The sequence below is a fragment of the Bombina bombina genome, chromosome 5 (assembly GCF_027579735.1).
Source record: "Bombina bombina isolate aBomBom1 chromosome 5, aBomBom1.pri, whole genome shotgun sequence".
Taxonomy (NCBI): Eukaryota; Metazoa; Chordata; class Amphibia; order Anura; family Bombinatoridae; genus Bombina; species Bombina bombina.
Genome location: NC_069503.1, coordinates 160,326,983 through 160,349,613, shown reverse-complemented (window position 1 = coordinate 160,349,613; position 22,631 = coordinate 160,326,983).

Below are 22,631 nucleotides of genomic sequence, written 5' to 3'. Positions count from 1 at the left end.
CGGTGTAGGGGGATTTAGATTACAGGCAAAAGAGCTGATTACTTTGTGACAATGCCCCTCAAAAAGCCATTTTAAGGGCTGTTAAAAGAGCTGGTTACTTTAGGGCAATGGCCCGCAAAAAGCCCTTTTAAGGGCTGGCAATAGAGCTGTTTACTTTGGCGTAATGCCACGCAAAAAGCCCTTTTCAGGGCTATTTGTAGGGTTAGACTTAGGTTTAGTGGTAGGGATAGTTTAGTATTTTAGGGGTTAATTAATTTAATATAGGTGGTGGCGGTATAGGGGGATTAGATTCGGGGTTAATAATTTAATATAGGTGGCGGCGGTATAGGGGGATTAGATTAGGGTTTAATAATTTAATATAGGTGGCGGCGGTATAGGGGGATTAGATTAGGGGTTAATAATTTAATATAGGTGGCGGCAGTGTAGGGGGCTCACATTAGTGGTTAATATAGTTTAAATAGGTGGCGGCGGTGTAGGGGGATCATTTTAGGGGGTAACATAGTTAATGTAGGTGGCGGCGGTGTAGGGGGCTCCCATTAGGGGTTAATATAGTTTAAATAGGTGGCGACTGTGTAGGGGGATCATATTAGGGGGTAACATAGTTAATGTAGGTGGCGGCGGGGTAGGGGGCTCACATTAGGGGGTAAAACATTTAATGTAGCTAGCGGCGGTGTAGGGGGCTCAGATTAGGGGGTGATATAGATAATGTAGCTGGCGGCAGGGTCCGAGAGCGGTGGTTTAGAAGTTAAACACTTTATTAGGGATTGCGGCGGGGGATCGCGGTTGACAGGTAGATAGACATTGCGCATGCGTTAGGTGTTAGGTTTTATTTTGCAGCTAGTTTAGGGAGCTACGGGGCTCCGATACACAGCGTAAGGCTTACTACGCCTGCAATTTGTGGCGAGGTGAAAATGGAGTAAGATTTCTCCATTTTCGCCATGTAAGTCCTTACGCTGTATATTGGATACCAAACTGCGCTGGTTTGGTATACCTGTCTATGGGCCAAAAAACTACGGCCGAAGGCAGAAATATACATGCGTAACTTCTAGGTTACGCCGTATATGTGATACCAAACCAGCGCAAAATTTGGTGTCGCCGGCTTTTGCGGGCGAAGCTGCATATCGGATCGGGGCCCAGTTGCTCAGATTTGCAAAGCAGCAACTTGGTCTTCTTTGCATACATTTACTAAATTTTACCATTTTTAAGTATTTGCTTCTTCTAAAGCAGTCTTTGGTAGAAAAGTTCTTCAGGCAGCTGTTTCAGTGTGATTCTTCTACTCATGTTTTAAGTTCTTTCTATTTATGAGAAAAACTTATTTTTTGTGGATTTAATTTTTTCAGTGGAAAATGGCTGTTTGTATTTTATCCCTCCCTTTCTAGTGACTCTTCTGTGGACTTCCACATCTTGGGTATTTCTATCCCATACGTCACTAGCTCATGGACTCTTGCCAATTACATGAAAAAAAACTAATTTATGTAAGAACTTACCTGATAAATTAATTTCTTTCATATAGGCAAGAGTCCATGAGGCCCACCCTTTTTATGGTGGTTATGATTACGACTTGAAATGCGTCTTACGAAGCCAATCCTTCGTTGCCTGGGCGGTGTGTTTGGGATCATTGTCATGCGGAAAGACCCAGCCACGTTTCGTCTTCAATGCCCTTGCTGATGGAAGAAGGTTTGCACTCAAAATCTCACGATACATGGCCCCATTCATTCTTTCATGTACACAGATCAGTCGTCCTGTTCCCTTTGCAGAGAAACAGCCCCAAAGCATGATGTTGCCACCCCCATGCTTCACAGTAGGTATGGTGTTCTTTGGTTGCAACTCAGCATTCTCTCTCCTCCAAACACGACAAGTTGTGTTTCTACCAAACAGTTCTACTTTTGTTTCATCTGACCTTATGACATTCTCCCAATCCGCTTCTGGATCATCCAAATGCTCTCTAGCATACTTCAGACGGGCCCGGACATGTATTGGCTTATGCAGGGGGACACGTCTGACACTGCAGGATCTGAGTCCCTGGTGGCGTAGTGTTTTACTGATGGTAGCCTTTGTTACGTTGGTCCCAGCTCTCTGCAGGTCATTCACTAGGTCCCCCCGTGTGGTTCTGGGATGTTTGCTCACCGTTCTTGTGATCATTTTGACCCCACGGGGTGAGATTTTGCGTGGAGCCCCAGATCGAGGGAGATTATCAGTGATCTTGTATGTCTTCCATTTTCTAATTATTGCTCCCATAGTTGATTTCTTCACACCAAGCTGCTTGCCTATTGCAGATTCAGTCTTCCCAGCCTGGTGCAGGTCTAAAATTTTGTTTCTTGTGTCCTTCGACAGCTCTTTGGTCTTCACCATAGTGGATTTTGGAGTGTGACTGTTTAAAGTCGTGGAAAGGTGTCTTTTATACTGATAACAAGTTCAAACAGGTGCCATTAATACAGGTAATGAGTGGAGGACAGAGAAGCCTCTTAAAGAAGAAGATACAGGTCTGTGAGAGACAGAAATCTTGCTTGTTTGTAGGTGACCAAATACTTATTTTCCACCATAATTTGCAAATAAATTCTTTCCAAATCAGACAATGTGATTGTATAGATTTGTTTCCACATTTTGTCTCTCATAGTTGAGGTATACCTATGATGAAAATTACAGGCCTCTCTCATCTTCTTAAGTGAGAGAACTTGCACAATTGGTGGCTGACTAAATACTTTTTCCCCCCACTGTATATGTTTTGTTACTCCTTTTGTTATCACCTCACTACTTTGCTATTCGTTAAACTGAGTTGTGGGTGTAGTGAGGGGTGTATTTATAGGCATTTTGAGGTTTGGGAAACTTTGCCCTCCTGGTAGGATTGTATATCTCATACGTCACTAGCTCATGGACTCTTGCCAATATGAAAGAAATTAATTTATCAGGTAAGTTCTTACATAAATTATATTTTTACAAAACAAATGGAGTTCAGCTCTAGTTAGTGATTATTTTAGTAATTTTAAAATTAGTTTAACAAGTATTTCTAATGTTTTTGTAATTTCCAGATGATTAGATCAATGAATGAGTCTAGCTGATTTCATTATTAACAAATATGATAAAAGATGAGAAACTATTGAGGCAAGGTTAAAAAATCACAGATATGTACTTAAAAATGATTGAAATCTTATCGGAGCCCCTGAGGTTTAGAAAATCTCTCCATGTCTTTAATAAAATGAGATCTGCATTGAATGGCAACATTTTATAGTAATTAGATTCTGAGACAGGTAACTAGAGTGCAATGAATATGATATCAGTAAAAGGCAAGTTATCAGAAATGTGATATGAACAATATGTTAACTATCTAAAGTCCAACAACCTACATAATGTAAAACTACCTGGATTTAACATAAAAAGATAATGTCAAATACAACTTGTTAGTACTGCATAATTAAGATAATTGATAAGGGAACAAAAGTAATTTATGTAAAACCTTTGACTGAATAGAAATATGATAATGTTACAAGGATATATTTTTTCCCGAGAGGTTAATTAAAAACTATTACAAAAAAATATTTAGGAATTGAAATGTTTTGATTGTTTTTAGAAGTTTGGGAATATACTGCACAGTAATCAATGTATCAATGGAGTAAGAGGCAAACAAATGAATATTAAATGTTCGCTAGGTCACTAAAGGTGGAGCCCAGTATTTGGAAGAGAATAAGCAAAGATAGCCAATACTTCAAAGAGAGAGATGGCAAAGTGCATACATAACTCCCAACATTTACAATTGTAATCTTTGTACTAGGAATTTTGTTTGGAGTATGGGAGGGATGAGGGTAAGCAGTCTTGATGGCCTAGGTAAAAAGGGTGGGCTCAGTACAACCAATCTAGATGAAATGGGGAAAATTAGTATGGGTGGGAAGGATTCTTGGTGACCTGTGGACAAGCAGTCTGGGTAGGCTAGAGCAAACAGTATGGGTGGGATATAGGACAGAGGCTGGGTTGGCTGGAGCTAACAATCTGGTTTGGCTAGCGCAAGATGTCTGGAGGCAGATTGTAGGTGGGCTGGAGAAACAGTCTAGGGGGGTTGGATAAAAAAAAGCCGAGAGGTTAAACAAATTGGGTGGTCTGGGGCAAGAAGTTAGGAGGCGAAATCTAGGTGGGCTGGACTCTAAGTGGGTTGGGTAAAAAAAAGCAGTCTGGAGGTCTGGTTGAGCTAGGTTAAGCAATATGGGGGGTGTGGTGGGGGCAAGAGGTCTTGGCATGGTGTCTGGGTTGTCTAGGGGAAAGCAGTCTGGGTGGACTGGTGGTAAGCAGTCTGGGAGTGAAGTCTGGATGGGCTAAGGGCAAGCAATCTGGAGAACTTCATTGGAAATGAAGTGTCTATATATAGCATAGATGTTTATCTGTGATACTTGGAAAAAAGATTAGAAGAAAGTTGCAGGCAGAGGATGGGTGGAGTAAGGTAGTTCACTCTGACCTTCAATCATATTTTACAGGAGGAAGGAAACTGTGCATGCCTCAGGCTGTCTGCTATGGGGTCAAGAGTGATAATTCTTTAGTGCAAACATTAGCATTGCAGTTACTACACAGCTCAGAGCTCACATCATTGTGTAGTAAAAATGAAGCAAAGAGCACAGGAATATTTTTTGTGGCCTACATTTAATACAAATATTGCTTCTTATGTAGCTGCTTGCAATGCACGTGCACAGACACAGTGGAATCTGGTGGAAGTGGTACTTCTTGTGGTGGTGGCAGCAGGAAACATAGTACCCTCTGACTGACTAACAATTTCATTTCAGAATAATATAATAGCTACTAGTTGTTTGTTGTTGAGCTCTCAGACACACAACAAGGGGAATTATGGCATTTGTGCAATGTTTGTTTTTGGTGTGTGAACTTGAAATATTGGGATAAATGCCTAGCAAAGAGAAAGGCAAAGCAGGAACCCACTCAGTAGAATGCCCCCACTATGACTTACACAAATGATTCCAGTAGCACTAACCTTATGCATGCACTGTGTGCAATAGTCAGTCACTGAGAAGTTATTCTTAAAGGGACACTGAACCCAATTTTTTTCTTTCGGGATTCAGATAGAGCAGGCAATTTTAAACAACTTTCTAATTTACTCCTATTATCAATTTTTCTTCGTTCACTTGCTATCTTTATTTGAAAAAGAAGGCATCTAATCTTCTTTTTTGGTTCAGAACTCTGGACAGCACTTTTTTATTGGTGGATGAATGTATCCACCAATCAGCAAGAATAACCCAGGTTATTCACCAAAAATGGGCCGGCATCTAAACTTACATTCTTGCATTTCAAATAAAGATACCAAGAGAATGAAGAAAATTTGATAATATGCTACTAATTACTATCAGTGGCAGATCCAGAGCCTAATATCAGGAGGAATAATGTGCCAGATTATTGTATGGCAACCCAACCAATATAAAAAAATATAACATTTAAAAAATATAAAAAATGCACATACTGTATACATAAACAAACACACACATACACTAAAATACACATATTGTACATGCACATACACAACCATGCACACATACACAAACACACACACATGCAGGCAAAAACAAACACACACATGCACAGACACACACATGCATGGACATATATACACACACATGCACACACATACATACACACACACACAAACATGCATACATGAACATATACACGCACACAAATACATATACAGTCATATACACACACATGTATAAACAAACACACATATACTGTATACACACACATGCATACACATACATATATACACACACACACATGCACACAAATACATATACACTCATACACACACACATGTATAAACAAACACACATATACTGTATACACAGACATGTATAAACAAACACACATATATACACACACACATGCATACACATACATATACACACACACACACATACATAAACAAACACATACACACATACATATGGACATACACACACATATACATAAACAAATACATACACACACATACATATGCACATACACACACACATACATAAACAAACAAACACATACACACACATACATATGCACACACATACATATGCACATACACACAACCTCCTGTATGCAGAAAGCCCTCAGGAAATGTTGGCAGGTATACTTTACCTAGTACCTTCTAACTATGTAAATTCAATCCTGCTACAACTGCAATAGCAGGCTGGAAATGTTAGTCAAAAAGACACGTAATGTGCCGTAACGTAGATATATAAGCTAATCTATTATTTACAGGGACTATAGTGATTCAGGCACAGTGTAAAATTAAAAAAAAATTACAAATGTATTTCTATTATCAGATTTACTTTGTTCTCTTGATATTGTTAATTGAAAAGCAGTTAGGTAGGCTCAAGAGCATGCACGTATCTTGAGCACTACATGCCAGCAGTTTTACAAAAAATGTTTTTAACAACGTTATACATCTCACAAACTGCTGCTATACAGTGCTCCAGTATATGCACATTACCTCCATAGGTGTACTCTTCAACAAAGAATATCCTGAGAATTAAGCAAATATGATGACCAAAGTAAAGTAGTTGGGTTTTTATATTCCTTTAAATGGATAGTCTAGTAAAAATTAAACTGTCATTATTCAGATAGAGCATGCAACTTTCTAATTTAATCCTATTATCAATTTTTATTGGTATCTTTATTTTAATGTAAGCTTAGGAGCCAGACCATTTCTGGCTCAGAACCTGGGTAGCGCTTGGTGATTGGTGGCTACATTTAGACACCAATCAGAAAGTGCTACCCAGGTGATGAACCAAATATGGGCCAGCTCCTAAGCTTACATTCCTGCTTTTTCAAATAAAGATACCAAGACAATGAAGAAAAAATGATAATAGGTGTAAATTGGAAAGTTGCATGCTCTATCTGAATTTTAATTTTGACTAGACTATTCCTTTAGGGCAGTGGATATAAGATATTTCTCAAAATATACAAATATCTAGAAATGTAAAAAATTAAAACTAATTTAAATTGTAATAAAATTGTAGTCATGAATTAAGAATATCACTTGTGTGGTCTAATTATAAACATTCTTATTTATCTATAAGATAATATAAATGTGTTTGTATGATTATGAAAGCTTTTTATAAGCTTGGAGAGTTCACAAATAGTATTGTTTGCTTTTACCTTGCACAGGTCTATTTGATGATGTTAGCAACAGTCAAGGTCATGTTATATCTATAGCCAAGGCCAAAGACTATTTACCTATGCAGAATCCCTCAGTTCTAGTGGTGCCCAATGACACAGTGCAGACGTCTGATCTGACGTGCTCTGTCAGACCACCTTTTCAGCTTCTCTTTTGAATTTACAGGTGTCTGGTCATCCAGGAACATTAAAAAGTGTAGCACTTCTACTAAACGTAAACAAATACTAGGATGATGCAAATGTGCTATGGATTTTAGCCTGTGTTGATTATTGTTTGTGATGTAGAGATACTGGCCTACATCACAAGCTGAGTAATACCGACTGTGCACTGTGCATTACTTTGTACCCAGTCTCAAGACACTTGCTTTGGCATTAACCAAATAGTTGTTTCATGCATGGGGTGAAATGAATGTATCTCATACTTATAATGGGAAGCTTATAAGTTAGGTTGTATGCCCAATACACATGATAATCATTTTGTTATATCACTTTATAAAAGCTGGTATAAACTGTTACTGTAAGTGGTAATAGTCCCCACCAGCACTAAAGTCTACTTAACACCACCGTAATAAACCCTCAATCCCCCCAAATGAATGAAACCGCAATGCCTATAAGCTATTAAACCCTTAATGGCCACAACTCCATCCCAAAAACCCTCCCACAGCTATAACATCCACTATTAAGCCCTAAACTGCTACAACTCTCATCGCAAACCATCTCTAATTGATGAAAAAAACTTTTACCCTATCAACCACAATGCATAAAATGTCCCTAACCTCTATTAACCCATAAACTGCCACAAACCCTCATTACTACCCCGCTCTCTGATTGCAACCCTTAAAGGGACATTAAACCCAAAAAAATGATTTCAGGATTCAGATAGAGGATTCAATTTTAAACAACTTTCCAATTTACTTCTGTTATCTAATTTGCTTCATTCTTCAGATACCCTTTGTTGAAGAAATAGCAATGCACATGGGTGAACCAATCACATGAGGCATCTATGTGCAGCCACCAATCAGCAGCTACTGAGTCTATCTAGATATGCTTTTCAGCAAAGGATATCGATTGAATGAAGCATATTAGGTAATAAAAGTAAATTAGAAAGTTGTTTAAAATGGTATACTCTTTCTAAATCATAAAGAAAAATTATGGGTTTCATGACCCTTTAAGGCAAAAATAAAAAAATAGCACTGCTATTAATCCCTAGGCCATCGCAATCTCTCATTTCACTAAAAATCCTCAATTATTAACCCCTAAACTGACACAACCACAACATAACTTCCATGTCCAATAAAAGACAACAATTTGGCACATTGGTAATTACAACACACAATAGGCGCCGCAGATTTATATCACTTACAACTGCTTCTTTATTTTAGAACATACTGGTACAAAGCAGTGATGTGTTGTGCCAAACAAACAAGTGTGCATATCCATTTTGTGCATAAGCTTAACTTCCACATCAAACACTTTTAGCTATTTAATTAAAATTAAAAAAAATACACATACAGATATTAAATGTGTATACCTCCCATATAAACAAAATACAGAAATGGTTGTAAAACCTACCTAATCTACAACCTTATAAATCTAACCACTAATTTATACAAACTTTACTATAAATAACAGATAAACAACTAGCATTGCAATGATGAAATAAAATAATATAATAAGACTGACATAGTCAATTTCCTATTTAGGCCACATCCAACTTATGTATCCAAAATGCCTCCCTTTTTTTTAAGGATTAATTCCCTAATAACTCAATTTCTAGGCACATAATGATTTCCATATGAGCTATAATTTGCTTTCTTAAAGGGACATAATACTCATATGCTAAATCACTTGAAACTGATGCAGTATAACTGTAAAAAGGTGACAGGAAAATATCACCTGAGCATCTCTATATAAAAAAGGAAGATATTTTACCTCACAATCTCCTTAGCTCAGCAGAGTAAGTTCTGTGTAAAAAGTTATACTTCACCTGCTCCCAGCTGCAGGTAAAAATTAAAAAAAAATGGGGGGCGTGTCCGAACTGCGATTTTACATGGTCGCATTTTCTCTGAGCTCTCACTGATCACTTGTAACCCGCCGGAGACAGGAGAGATTCTACAGCACAAAAGTATATATAACTGTCTATGAGGATAGACTGCATACCTGCATCTGATATTTTGAAAAATTTGAGCTGTATTCGTGAAGTTTGAGGCAGACATCGGACGTAGAAGGCCTAGAGCGGCGGCTCACATATAGGCAACGCCACCCCCCTCAAACATTTGAGGGTATTTGTCCTAACTGGGCGCCCACCACTATAACACGATATTTGCACTCATTCACCGACCTCTATCACCTTTACAAAGCCTGAACCACAGACGATATTACTTAATCTCCCACTACAGTAATACTGCAACATGGAGGCTGAGCAGGAGATGGGAATACATACCTGCTACGATAGCAACATGGAAAAAATGGAACGCTGTTTTCAGAACTTAATAGCCAGAGCACCCTGGGACTTTCTTATACAAATTTACCAAAAGCGGCAGGGGGAGCATCAGTCAGCTGAAGCCAATGAAGAAAACACAATGCCGGACCTACCGGAGGTTGCTGATCTCACGGAGGAGCTGCCGAGTTCGCACCTGACAATTACCTTGCAGCTGTCTAGCTGCATGGTGGGAGCCAAGAAGAAGAGTGGCTTCGGCAGTGGGGAAGCTACAGACATAAAGCCCAAGCAGCAGTCTGAGTCTGATCTGAGCTCCAACATCGTTCTGGCAAAGTCGGCCCCATCCTTTACGGCACAGGACTCAGGGACATCAGGAGGCAACATATTCAACTCTGCTCCTAGACTGGGGTCTGGGGAGGTCACACATGCGGCTCCAAATAATACAAAGAACCATAGTCAATCGAGTGGTCCCATGCCACTTAAACCTGGACAATACCATCGGCTGGATTGTGTTGACGAGACCCAAAATGAAAATCTGGTAAGAGAAAATTATCTAAGATCCTTCAACCTTCTACCCCAGCACCACTCCCAAGGCTTTAGTGACCACATATGGGACACTGGGACAATATTCACACCTATGCGAAATACGCCCGGACTTAGAAGTATGGCATGGGTTTTTCACTAGCACATAAAGTTTATTAACTGCTAAGAGAGAGTCATAAAGTCATTTTGGACTGTTTGGTTACACTGCTACTTGCAAAATACTTGTGCTTATTTTTAATTTCTGTCTGTTTGTTTTTTGATGCACCAGGATGTTATACTATTGGGGGAGAGACGCAAGTATATACTGCTAGGCGATCTTGCTTTTGCTACTACACAGAGGTTCCTTTACCATCAAAATGGCCTACTTCCCGCGGTTTGCGGCCGAAACCAAGGGGGGGGGCTAAATATGCCGCTGTAAAAGTATGGGATCTGTATTCGCCTAGAAATGCTCAGTCTAGTAAATATGTGCTGTTTAAATATTTACCCCTACTCTATCACGCTTTTGCAATATGTATATCGTTTTGTAGTTTAAATTTTTTCTTCATCTCCTTTGGTAGACACTGCTAATATCATAATGCCCTTAGATATAACCACATGGTCTACGGGGGGTTTAGGGGGGGACCCCTGTGAGAGACATACTATAAAATAAAGATAAAACAAGGGTCTCTTGAAAGAAACATCGCTGTCTCCATATATCCGAAAGTCATTTTCTCCTTAAGAACACTAGAGCACTTAATTTCCTTTCCCTGACAGTTGAAAGCCCACATGCACAAAATTGCTTATAACTCCCATTTAAGGAATAAATTATAGTAAGCATCTTAGTCGTTTTATTGACTACACTTCCCAAACCAAGCAGTTTTCAGTTCTATTATCCAACAGAGGTTGACTTGTATCTTTTTTCATATATTATGGTTCATGCTTAAATGTCATTCTGTGTTAATGTTCAATTTTGATGAGTGGGGACCTGGTTAGGACCCTGGCATCCTCTATCCTTAAAATGCAAACTTTCTCCTACTATGTTATCTACAGGGATGCCTGTTTTTTGTTTGTTTTTTTTGTTTGTATTCTCTTACACCCCTATACGAACTTATTTATTAATAAAGGGTCCAAGAGTGATCCAAAGTGATATGAAGAGGGGAGAAAAATGAAGGGGAAGGTTATGTTATTCTTAATTATTCTTTGTTTTTGGTGCAATGTATGCTCTCAAATATGCCATAAATATTTGTAATGAGTAATGTACCATTTCATTTATGTTTGTAAACTCCCTTACCTTCAATAAAAAAAAAAAAAAAAAAAAATTTTAAAAAAATGAAGAAATGAACAGCAGCCAATCAGCATCAGCAGTGCTGAGGTCATGCAATCTTACTGTGATCTCATGAGATTTGACTTAACTCTCATGAGATTTCATAGTAAGCTTCCTTTACCTGATTGGTGAAATAATATGAGAGTTCACGAGGCTCATCCTTTCAGCTGTCCCAGGACAGACACACTAAAATGCTTCTTAGAAATCCTTTACAATGGGAGGTGGCTACTGAGGAACTTTTGAGGTAAAATATCTTTCTTTTTTACATAGAGATGTTCAGTAGATATTTTCTAGTCAGCTTTTTACAGCCATGCTGCATTACTTTCAAGTGTTTAAACATTTGGGTATTATGGCCCTTTAAATCTTATTTTTGACTTAGGCAAGTGAAAACATCCATTCATCATTCTAGTAGTCTCTCCTATATATATCCTTGAACATGGACACTAAAGCATATACACTACAAAGGAAGACTCACAGGTGTAATAACTGATCTAAAATGTATGTCCAGTCTTGGGATGCTCAAACTCACACACCCTAATAATGAAGATACAGTTAGTTACATGCCAGGCATGGATATTAACCCAAATTCTTCTGAGTAATATATCAGCTTCCCTCTTTCTCTACAGGTCTGTCTTAAACATGTGGAGCCTTTAAACTGTTGACTCATCTATTAGTCATCATAGGAAAAGTATTGAAGTATAAGCCAATGCTTCCTAATTATTTTAAACACCAGTCTTTGTCCCTCCTTTACTCTCACCTTATTTTATAGCAATCGTTATCTGTAAGTAAATTATATACAACATTATGAGTCAATATTTGCTTGTTAACCCTTATACCACTTCTGTGTTTAATGGATCTGTACAAACTGTTTACATTTAGCTGATATAAAAATATTTAGGGTTCAATATGTCCAATATAGCCCAATACTGATCATAATAGCAATCATCATAACGATGGTAAGTGAAAGATTAATTGGAAAGGAGGAACAAAAGAAAACATGTGAACTTCTATTAGCCCTTTCTAAGCATTTAGGAGTGAAACTTCTGTAGAACAGATTTGCAAAGCAGCAACCTGGTCTTCCTTACACACTTTCACTACATTTTACCACCAGGCCACAGTGTCTGGTAAATAAGTACCAGCAATATTTTTTTCTACCATTTTTTTAATGGACTCCACAGCAGCATGGGTATGAGATCCCAGATGTAATGGCTTGTAGACTCTCACCACCATATGAAAAAACACATCATTTATGCTTACCTGATAAATTCCTTCCCCTTTCATGGTGGTGCAAGTCTACAAGACCCAGCAAGTTTTATATGCTCAGTTGGCGGCAGTTCTTATTTGCACTTCTTTACCCTGCTATGTCCTTTCCTGCTTGTCTGTTTTTCTCATGTTTGGCTATACGTTAGACTGAGATATACAGAGATGGGAGGGATTAAAAGTGCTTGGTATGTGTGGTATCTTTGCCTCCTCCTAGTCGTCAGGAATTGAATCCCAGATGTTATGGCTGGTGGACTCTCACCACCATTAAATAAATGGAATTTATCAGGTAATCATAAATTTTGATTTTGTATTGTAATACATTTATAAAACAATTCACACATACCTGTACATACATACACATACATTTGTACATACATACATATATATATATATATATATATATATATATATATACATACACACATATCTACACACATACACATACACATACGCACACATAAATATACATATTTGAGCACTTTACAATCCAACCCTTTGTCATATAATATATCCCTTTAAATCACTTTTAATACATTTTTTTTTTAAAAAAAAACATAATTTGAATTTAAAGGGACACTAAACCCAAATTTTTTCTTTCATGATTCAGATAGAGCATGCGATTTTAAAGGACCAGTCAACACATTAGATTTGCATAATCAACATATGCAAGATAACAAGACAATGCAATAGCACTTAGTCTGAACTTCAAATAAGTAGTAGATTTTTTTATAACAAACTTCAAAGTTATGTATATTTCCACTCCCCTTGTACCATGTGATAGCAATCAGCCAATCACAAATGAATATACGTATAGTCTGTGAATTCTTGCACATGCTCAGTAGGATCTGGTGACTCAAAAATTGTAAATATAAAAGACTGTGCACTTTTTTTAATGGAAGTAAATTGGAAAGTTGTTTAAAATTACATGCTGTATCTGAATCATGAAAATTTAATTTAACCTGAGTGTCCCTTTAAGCAACTTTCTAATTTACTCCAATTATCAATTTTTCTTCATTCTCTCGCTATCTTTATTTAAAAAGCAGGAATTTAAAGCTTAAAGGGACAGTATACATTCATTTTCAGATAACTGCATGTAATAGACACTACTATAAAGAATAAGATGCACAGATACTGATATAAAAATCCAGTATAAAACTGTTTAAAAACTTACTTAGAAGCTCTCAATTTAGCTCTGTTATAAAGGTAGTTGGAAAGCCCACTGCAAGTGGGAAATAAGACCCTCCCCCTTCTTTTGCATATGAAAAGACCCTTTACACAAACAGGAGCAAGCTGGAGAAGGTAGCTGACGGTATTCTCATAAAACTTTGGGGCTTGGTTAGGAGTCTGAAAATCAGAGCAATGTTATTTAAAAATAAGCAAAACTATATATTTAAAAAAAAACAAACACTTTATGGGCTATATAAATAGATCATCTACAAAACATTTATGCAAAGAAAAAATTAGTGTATAATGTACCTTTAAGAGCCGGACCATTTTTTGGTTGAACCTGGGTTATGCTTGCTTATTGATTTGCTAAATGTAGCCACCAATTTCTTTCATGTAATTAGCAAGAGTCCATGAGCTAGTGACGTATGGGATATACATTCCTACCAGGAGGGGCAAAGTTTTCCAAACCTCAAAATGCCTATAAATACACCCCTCACCACACCCACAGATCAGTTTTACAAACTTTGCCTCCTATGGAGGTGGTGAAGTAAGTTTGTGCTAGATTCTACGTTGATATGCGCTCCGCAGCAGGTTGGAGCCCGGTTTTCCTCTCAGCGTGCAGTGAATGTCAGAGGGATGTGAGGAGAGTATTGCCTATTTGAATTCAATGATCTCCTTCTACGGGGTCTATTTCATAGGTTCTCTGTTATCGGTCGTAGAGATTCATCTCTTACCTCCCTTTTCAGATCGACGATATACTCTTATATATACCATTACCTCTACTGATTCTCGTTTCAGTACTGGTTTGGCTTTCTACTACATGTAGATGAGTGTCCTGGGGTAAGTAAGTCTTATTTTCTGTGACACTCTAAGCTATGGTTGGGCACTTTTATATAAAGTTCTAAATATATGTATTCAAACATTTATTTGCCTTGACTCAGGTTGTTCAAACATTCCTTATTTCAGACAGTCAGTTTTTTTTTTTTTTTTCCTGTTTCCGGCGTCATACGTGTCGCCGGAAGTTGCGTCATTTTTTACATTTTTTTTGTGCCACAAGTGTCGGCGTTCCAGATGTGGCGTCATTCTTGGCGCCAAAAGCATTTAGGCGCCAAATAATGTGGGCGTCTTTTTTGGCGCTAAAAAATATGGGCGTCACTATTGTCGCCACATTATTTAAGTCTCATTATTTATTGCTTCTGGTTGCTAGAAGCTTGTTCACTGGCATTTTTTCCCATTCCTGAAACTGTCATTTAAGGAATTTGATCAATTTTGCTTTATATGTTGTTTTTTCTATTACATATTGCAAGATGTCCCAGATTGACACTGAGTCAGAAGATACTTCTGGAAAAACGCTTCCTGGTGCTGGATCGACCAAAGTTAAGTGTATCTGCTGTAAACTTGTGGTATCTGTTCCTCCAGCTGTTGTTTGTAATGAATGTCATGACAAACTTGTTAATGCAGATATTTCCTTTAGTAATGTTACATTACCTGTTGCTGTTCCGTCAACATCTAATACTCGGAGTGTTACTGTTAACATAAGAGATTTTGTTTCTAAATCCATTAAGAAGGCCATGTCTGTTATTCCTCCTTCTAGTAAACGTAAAAGGTCTTTTAAAACTTCTCATTTTTCAGATGAATTTTTAAATGAACATCATCATTCTGATTCTGATAATGGTTCCTCTGGTTCAGAGGATTCTGTCTCAGAGGTTGATGCTGATAAATCTTCATATTTATTCAAAATGGAATTTATTCGTTCTTTACTTAAAGAAGTCTTAATTGCATTAGAAATAGAGGATTCTGGTCCTCTTGATACTAAATCTAAACGTTTAAATAAGGTTTTTAAATCTCCTGTAGTTATTCCAGAAGTTTTTCCTGTCCCTGATGCTATTTCTGAAGTAATCTCCAGGGAATGGAATAATTTGGGTAATTCATTTACTCCTTCTAAACGTTTTAAGCAATTATATCCTGTGCCATCTGACAGATTAGAGTTTTGGGACAAAATCCCTAAAGTTGATGGGGCTATCTCTACTCTTGCTAAACGTACTACTATTCCAACGGCAGATAGTACTTCCTTTAAGGATCCTTTAGATAGGAAGATTGAATCCTTTCTAAGAAAAGCTTACTTATGTTCAGGTAATCTTCTTAGACCTGCTATATCTTTAGCGGATATTGCTGCAGCTTCAACTTTTTGGTTAGAAGCTTTAGCGCAACAAGTAACAGATCATAATTCTCATAGCATTGTTAATCTTCTTCAACATGCTAATAACTTTATTTGTGATGCCATCTTTGATATCATTAGAGTTGATGTCAGGTATATGTCTTTAGCTATTTTAGCTAGAAGAGCTTTATGGTTTAAAATTTGGAATGCTGATATGTCTTCTAAGTCAACTTTGCTTTCCCTTTCTTTCCAGGGTAATAAATTATTTGGTTCTCAGTTGGATTCTATTATCTCAACTGTTACTGGAGGGAAAGGAACTTTTTTACCACAGGATAAAAAATCTAAAGGTAAATTTAGGTCTAATAATCGTTTTCGTTCCTTTCGTCACAATAAGGAACAAAAGCCTGATCCTTCACCCACATGAGCGGTATCAGTTTGGAAACCATCTCCAGTCTGGAATAAATCCAAGCTTTTTAGAAAACCAAAGCCAGCTCCCAAGTCTACATGAAGGTGCGGCCCTCATTCCAGCCCAGCTGGTAGGGGCGGATTAAGTTTTTTCAAAGAAATTTGGATCAATTCAATTCACAATCTTTGGATTCAGAACATTGTTTCAGAAGGGTACAGAATTGGCTTCAAGATAAGGCCTCCTGCAAAGAGATTTTTTCTTTCCCGTGTCCCAGTAAATCCAGCGAAAGTTCAAGCATTTCTGAAATGTGTTTCAGATCTAGAGTTGGCTGGAGTAATTATGCCAGTTCCAGTTCTGGAACAGGGGCTGGGGTTTTATTCAAATCTCTTCATTGTACCAAAGAAGGAGAATTCCTTCAGACCAGTTCTGGATCTAAAATATTGAATCGTTATGTAAGGATACCAACATTCAAAATGGTAACTATAAGGACTATCCTGCCTTTTGTTCAGCAAGGGCATTATATGTCCACAATAGATTTACAGGATGCATATCTGCATATTCCGATTCATCCAGATCACTATCAGTTTCTGAGATTCTCTTTCCTAGACAAGCATTACCAGTTTGTGGCTCTGCCGTTTGGCCTAGCAAAAGCTCCAAGAATTTTTACAAAGGTTCTCGGTGCCCTTCTGTCTGTAATCAGAGAACAGGGTATTGTGGTATTTCCTTATTTGGACGATATCTTGGTACTTGCTCAGTCTTCACATTTAGCAGAATCTCATACGAATCGACTTGTGTTGTTTCTTCAAGATCATGGTTGGAGGATCAATTTACCGAAAAGTTCATTGATTCCTCAGACAAGGGTAACCTTTTTAGGTTTCCAGATAGATTCAGCGTCCATGACTCTGTCTCTGACAGACAAGAGACGTCTAAAATTGATTTCAGCTTGTCGAAACCTTCAATCACAATCATTCCCTTCGGTAGCCTTATGCATGGAAATTCTAGGTCTTATGACTGCTGCATCGGACGCGATCCCCTTTGCTCGTTTTCACATGCGACCTCTTCAGCTCTGTAAGCTGAACCAGTGGTGCAGGGATTATACAAAGATATCTCAAGTAATATCTTTAAAACCGATTGTACGACACTCTCTGACGTGGTGGACAGATCACCATCGTTTAGTTCAGGGGGCTTCTTTTGTTCTTCCGACCTGGACTGTAATTTCAACAGATGCAAGTCTGACAGGTTGGGGAGCTGTTTGGGGGTCTCTGACAGCACAAGGGGTTTGGGAATCTCAGGAGGTGAGATTACCAATCAATATTTTGGAACTCCGTGCAATTTTCAGAGCTCTTCAGTCATGGCCTCTTCTAAAGAGAGAATCATTCATTTGTTTTCAGACAGACAATGTCACAACTGTGGCATACATCAATCATCAAGGAGGGACTCACAGTCCTCTGGCTATGAAAGAAGTATCTCGGATACTGGTATGGGCGGAATCCAGCTCCTGTCTAGTTTCTGCGGTTCATATCCCAGGTATAGACAATTGGGAAGCGGATTATCTCAGTCGCCAAACGTTACATCCGGGCGAATGGTCTCTTCACCCAGAGGTATTTTTTCAGATTGTTCAAATGTGGGGACTTCCAGAAATAGATCTGATGGCTTCTCATCTAAACAAGAAACTTCCCAGGTATCTGTCCAGATCCAGGGATCCTCAAGCGGAAGCAGTGGATGCATTGTCACTTCCTTGGAAGTATCATCCTGCCTATATCTTTCTGCCTCTAGTTCTTCTTCCAAGAGTAATCTCCAAGATTCTGAAGGAATGCTCGTTTGTTCTGCTGGTGGCTCCAGCATGGCCTCACAGGTTTTGGTATGCGGATCTTGTCCGGATGGCCTCTTGCCAACCGTGGACTCTTCCGTTAAGACCAGACCTTCTGTCGCAAGGTCCTTTTTTCCATCAGGATCTCAAATCCTTAAATTTAAAAGTATGGAGATTGAACGCTTGATTCTTAGTCAAAGAGGTTTCTCTGACTCTGTGATTAATACTATGTTACAGGCTCGTAAATCTGTATCTAGGAAGATATATTATAGAGTCTGGAAGACTTACATTTCTTGGTGTCTTTCTCATCATTTTTCCTGGCATTCTTTTAGAATTCCGAGAATTTTACAGTTTCTTCAGGATGGTTTGGATAAAGGTTTGTCTGCAAGTTCCTTGAAAGGACAAATCTCTGCTCTTTCTGTTCTTTTTCACAGAAAGATTGCTAATCTTCCTGATATTCATTGTTTTGTACAAGCTTTGGTTCGTATAAAACCTGTCATTAAGTCAATTTCTCCTCCTTGGAGTTTAAATTTGGTTCTGGGGGCTCTTCAAGCTCCTCCGTTTGAACCTATGCATTCATTGGACATTAAATTACTTTCTTGGAAAGTTTTGTTTCTTTTGGCCATCTCTTCTGCTAGAAGAGGTTCTGAATTATCTGCTCTTTCTTGTGAGTCTCCTTTTCTGATTTTTCATCAGGATAAGGCGGTGTTGCGAACTTCTTTTAAATTTTTACCTAAGGTTGTGAATTCTAACAACATTAGTAGAGAAATTGTGGTTCCTTCATTATGTCCTAATCCTAAGAATTCTAAGGAGAAATCATTGCATTCTTTGGATGTAGTTAGAGCTTTGAAATATTATGTTGAATCTACTAAGAATTTCCGAAAGACTTCTAGTCTATTTGTTATCTTTTCCGGTTATAGGAAAGGTCAGAAGGCCTCTGCCATTTCTTTGGCATCTTGGTTAAAATCTTTAATTCATCATACTTATGTCGAGTCGGGTAAAACTCAGCCTCAAAGGATTACAGCTCATTCTACTAGGTCAGTTTCTACTTCCTGGGCGTTTAGGAATGAAGCTTAGGTCGATCAGATTTGCAAAGCAGCAACTTGGTCTTCTTTGCATACTTTTACTAAATTCTACCATTTTGATGTGTTTTCTTCTTCTGAAGCTGTTTTTGGTAGAAAAGTACTTCAGGCAGCTGTTTCAGTTTGATTCTTCTGCTTATAATTTCAGTTTTTTTCATTATAAGATTTAAACTTTATTTTGGGTGTGGATTATTTTCAGCGGAATTGGCTGTCTTTATTTTATCCCTCCCTCTCTAGTGACTCTTGCGTGGAAGATCCACATCTTGGATAGTCATTATCCCATACGTCACTAGCTCATGGACTCTTGCTAATTACATGAAAGAAAACATAATTTATGTAAGAACTTACCTGATAAATTCATTTCTTTCATATTAGCAAGAGTCCATGAGGCCCACCCTTTTTTGTGGTGGTTATGATTTTTTTATAAAGCACAATTATTCCAATTCCTTAGTTTTTTATGCTTTCGCACTTTTTTCTTATCACCCCACTTCTTGGCTATCCGTTAAACTGATTTGTGGGTGTGGTGAGGGGTGTATTTATAGGCATTTTGAGGTTTGGGAAACTTTGCCCCTCCTGGTAGGAATGTATATCCCATACGTCACTAGCTCATGGACTCTTGCTAATATGAAAGAAATGAATTTAACAGGTAAGTTCTTACATAAATTATGTTATTTAAAAAAAACAAAACAAAAACACTTTATGGGCTATATAAATAGATCATCTACAAAACATTTATGCAAAGAAAAAATTAGTGTATAATGTACCTTTAAGAGCCGGACCATTTTTTGGTTGAACCTGGGTTATGCTTGCTTATTGATTTGCTAAATGTAGCCACCAATAAGCAAGCGCTATCCAGGGTGCTGAACCTAAAATGGGCTGGCTCCTAAGCTTTAAATTCCTGCTTTTTAAATAGAGATAGCAAGAGAACAAAAAAATTGGGTTTAGTATCCCTTTAATATGTCTACATATGAGTAAATTTCTTTATTTCAAGTTATTTTACATGTGTTATCTTATGAATACATTTACTGTCTCCAAGAGTGCTAAATTTTATGAGCGATAATAGCTCACCATGCGGTATCCATTCAAAGTATAGGGTGCGCTAAAAAATGTTGACCTCTTTCTGGAAAATGTTTTTTACTGTTCACTTGTAATACAAGATTGTGCACTATTCTGAGAGAAGGGTCATGATATGTATAGCGCACCCAGCACTATCGGTAGCGCTCTACTTGTAATCTAGCCAAATATTAATTAACATGTGTGTAACTAATAATATGATCATATGATTTTGACAAATTGTATAATTAACATGTTTAAACCTCCTAAGACTTCATTACAATCATACATGAACATTTAAAGGACCATTAAATTATTATATTTACATAATCAACAAATGCATACTAATAATACAATGCAATAGCACTTAGTAGAGTATTTTCTGACAAGTTAGTTCCATTTTCTTTTCCCCTGCATCATGTGACAGCCATCAGCCAATAACAAAATGCAAATACATATATACTGTAAATTCCTACACATGCTCAAAACTGGTTCCTCAGAAAGTGTTCGTATAAGGAGATAATGGAAGTGAATAAGAAAGTTGTTGCATGCTCGTCTTAAGTGTTCCTTTAAATAGTCATATTTAATTTGTGAAAAGAAATCCTAGTTTGAAAATGTGATTTGATTTTAACTTTTTATCAAACAAAAATGATCTTGTCTATTAACAAGTGAAATGAGCATGGCCAAAAACTTTTTAATGTGAATGTTTTTTAAATTATTGAAAAAGGCAAAGTTTGGTTTCTTGAGGTCTAAGTTATAGAATTTGAAAAAATAAACCTTAGAGAAGCTAAGGCAATAAGGTATAGAGAATGTTTTTATGCCATTAGACAAATGGGTTATTTTCACAAGGTTAGTAAAAGGATTTTTATGAGTTCTTTTTTTAAAATGGTCATTGTCAGTAGATAATGAGATCAATACTGTATTGGAGGACCCCGGCCAACCATTTGGCAAATAAGTAAAAATGTCTCTCCAACTCTTTCATTATTCGTTTAGGACATCTATAAATCCACACTGATCCACTGGATTACTGGCTTGCATAATGTGGTTACGCCAGAATGAAAAATACCAGTTTAATTTTGCCTAAAACACACATAGGGCTAGATTACAAGTGGACTGCTAATTTATTGCCTGTTTACGGGCGCGCGATAAATAACCAGCCATTACAAAGCGCTTAAAAAATTAAAGACCTCTGGTTATTTTTTTAAATGTGCCCCAAATACCCTCAAAAAATGTGTGTAGTGACTTTTAGAAAAGAAAAAATATTAGCATCTTTAAAAAAAAAAAAAACTGCACTAAGCAGTTTTTAGTAGTTAAAAGTGTCTTTACATTGTGGTCTATGGGGATTGTGTGTTCGCTATAAATATATATCTATATGTTTATATAAGCAAGGAGAAATGATGTACACTTATGTTCAAACCGGAATACAAGTCACAAATAGTGAAAGGTGCCCCATAATGTTGTCAATGAATGATTGACAAAAGCTCTCCAAGGGGAGACGGTACAGATAGTATCTGTGCAGGGAGTCGCCTTATATATGTATATATGTGTCAGCCTTGGAGACCCATTTATCAAGCTCCGTATGAAGCTTGTGGGCCTGTGTCTTCAGACTCGCCAGAAACAGCAGTTATGAAGAAGCAGTCAAAAGACCGCTGCTCCATAACCCTGTCCGCCTGCTCTGAGCAGACGGACAGGAATCGCCACAATTCAACCCGATCGGGTACGATCGGGTTGATTGACACCTCCCTGCTGGCGGCTGATTGGCCGCGAATCTGCAGGAGCGGCGTTGCAACAGCAGTTCTTGTGAGCTGCTGGTGCAATGCTGAATACGGAGAGCATATTGCTCTCCGCATTCAGCAAGGTCTTGCAGACTTGATCCGCACTGTCGGATCAGGTCCGCAAAACCTTTGATACATATGCCTCAATATCTCTAAAGCAACGTCTGCAATCAACTTGAGAGAGATATGGACATTCACCAGTGGGAGTAAAATACAAACAGTCTATGCTCAACAGCATCTAGCCGTGTCAACTCACCGCACCAGGGCGTACAAGCCAAAAATCCAAGCAGGGAATCAGTGTGCTGTTGCTCGAGAGCCGCCTGCATCCAAAGCATTCATGACGGCGTTGTAGACAGCTGAAGGAGGTGTGTCTGGTCACATGATGTGGTCAGCCAATCGGGAAAGCAGAATCACGGAGCTGAGCTCACTCTAGATCAGGGGCAATCCGGGAGTCGGCAAAAAAGAAGTGTACC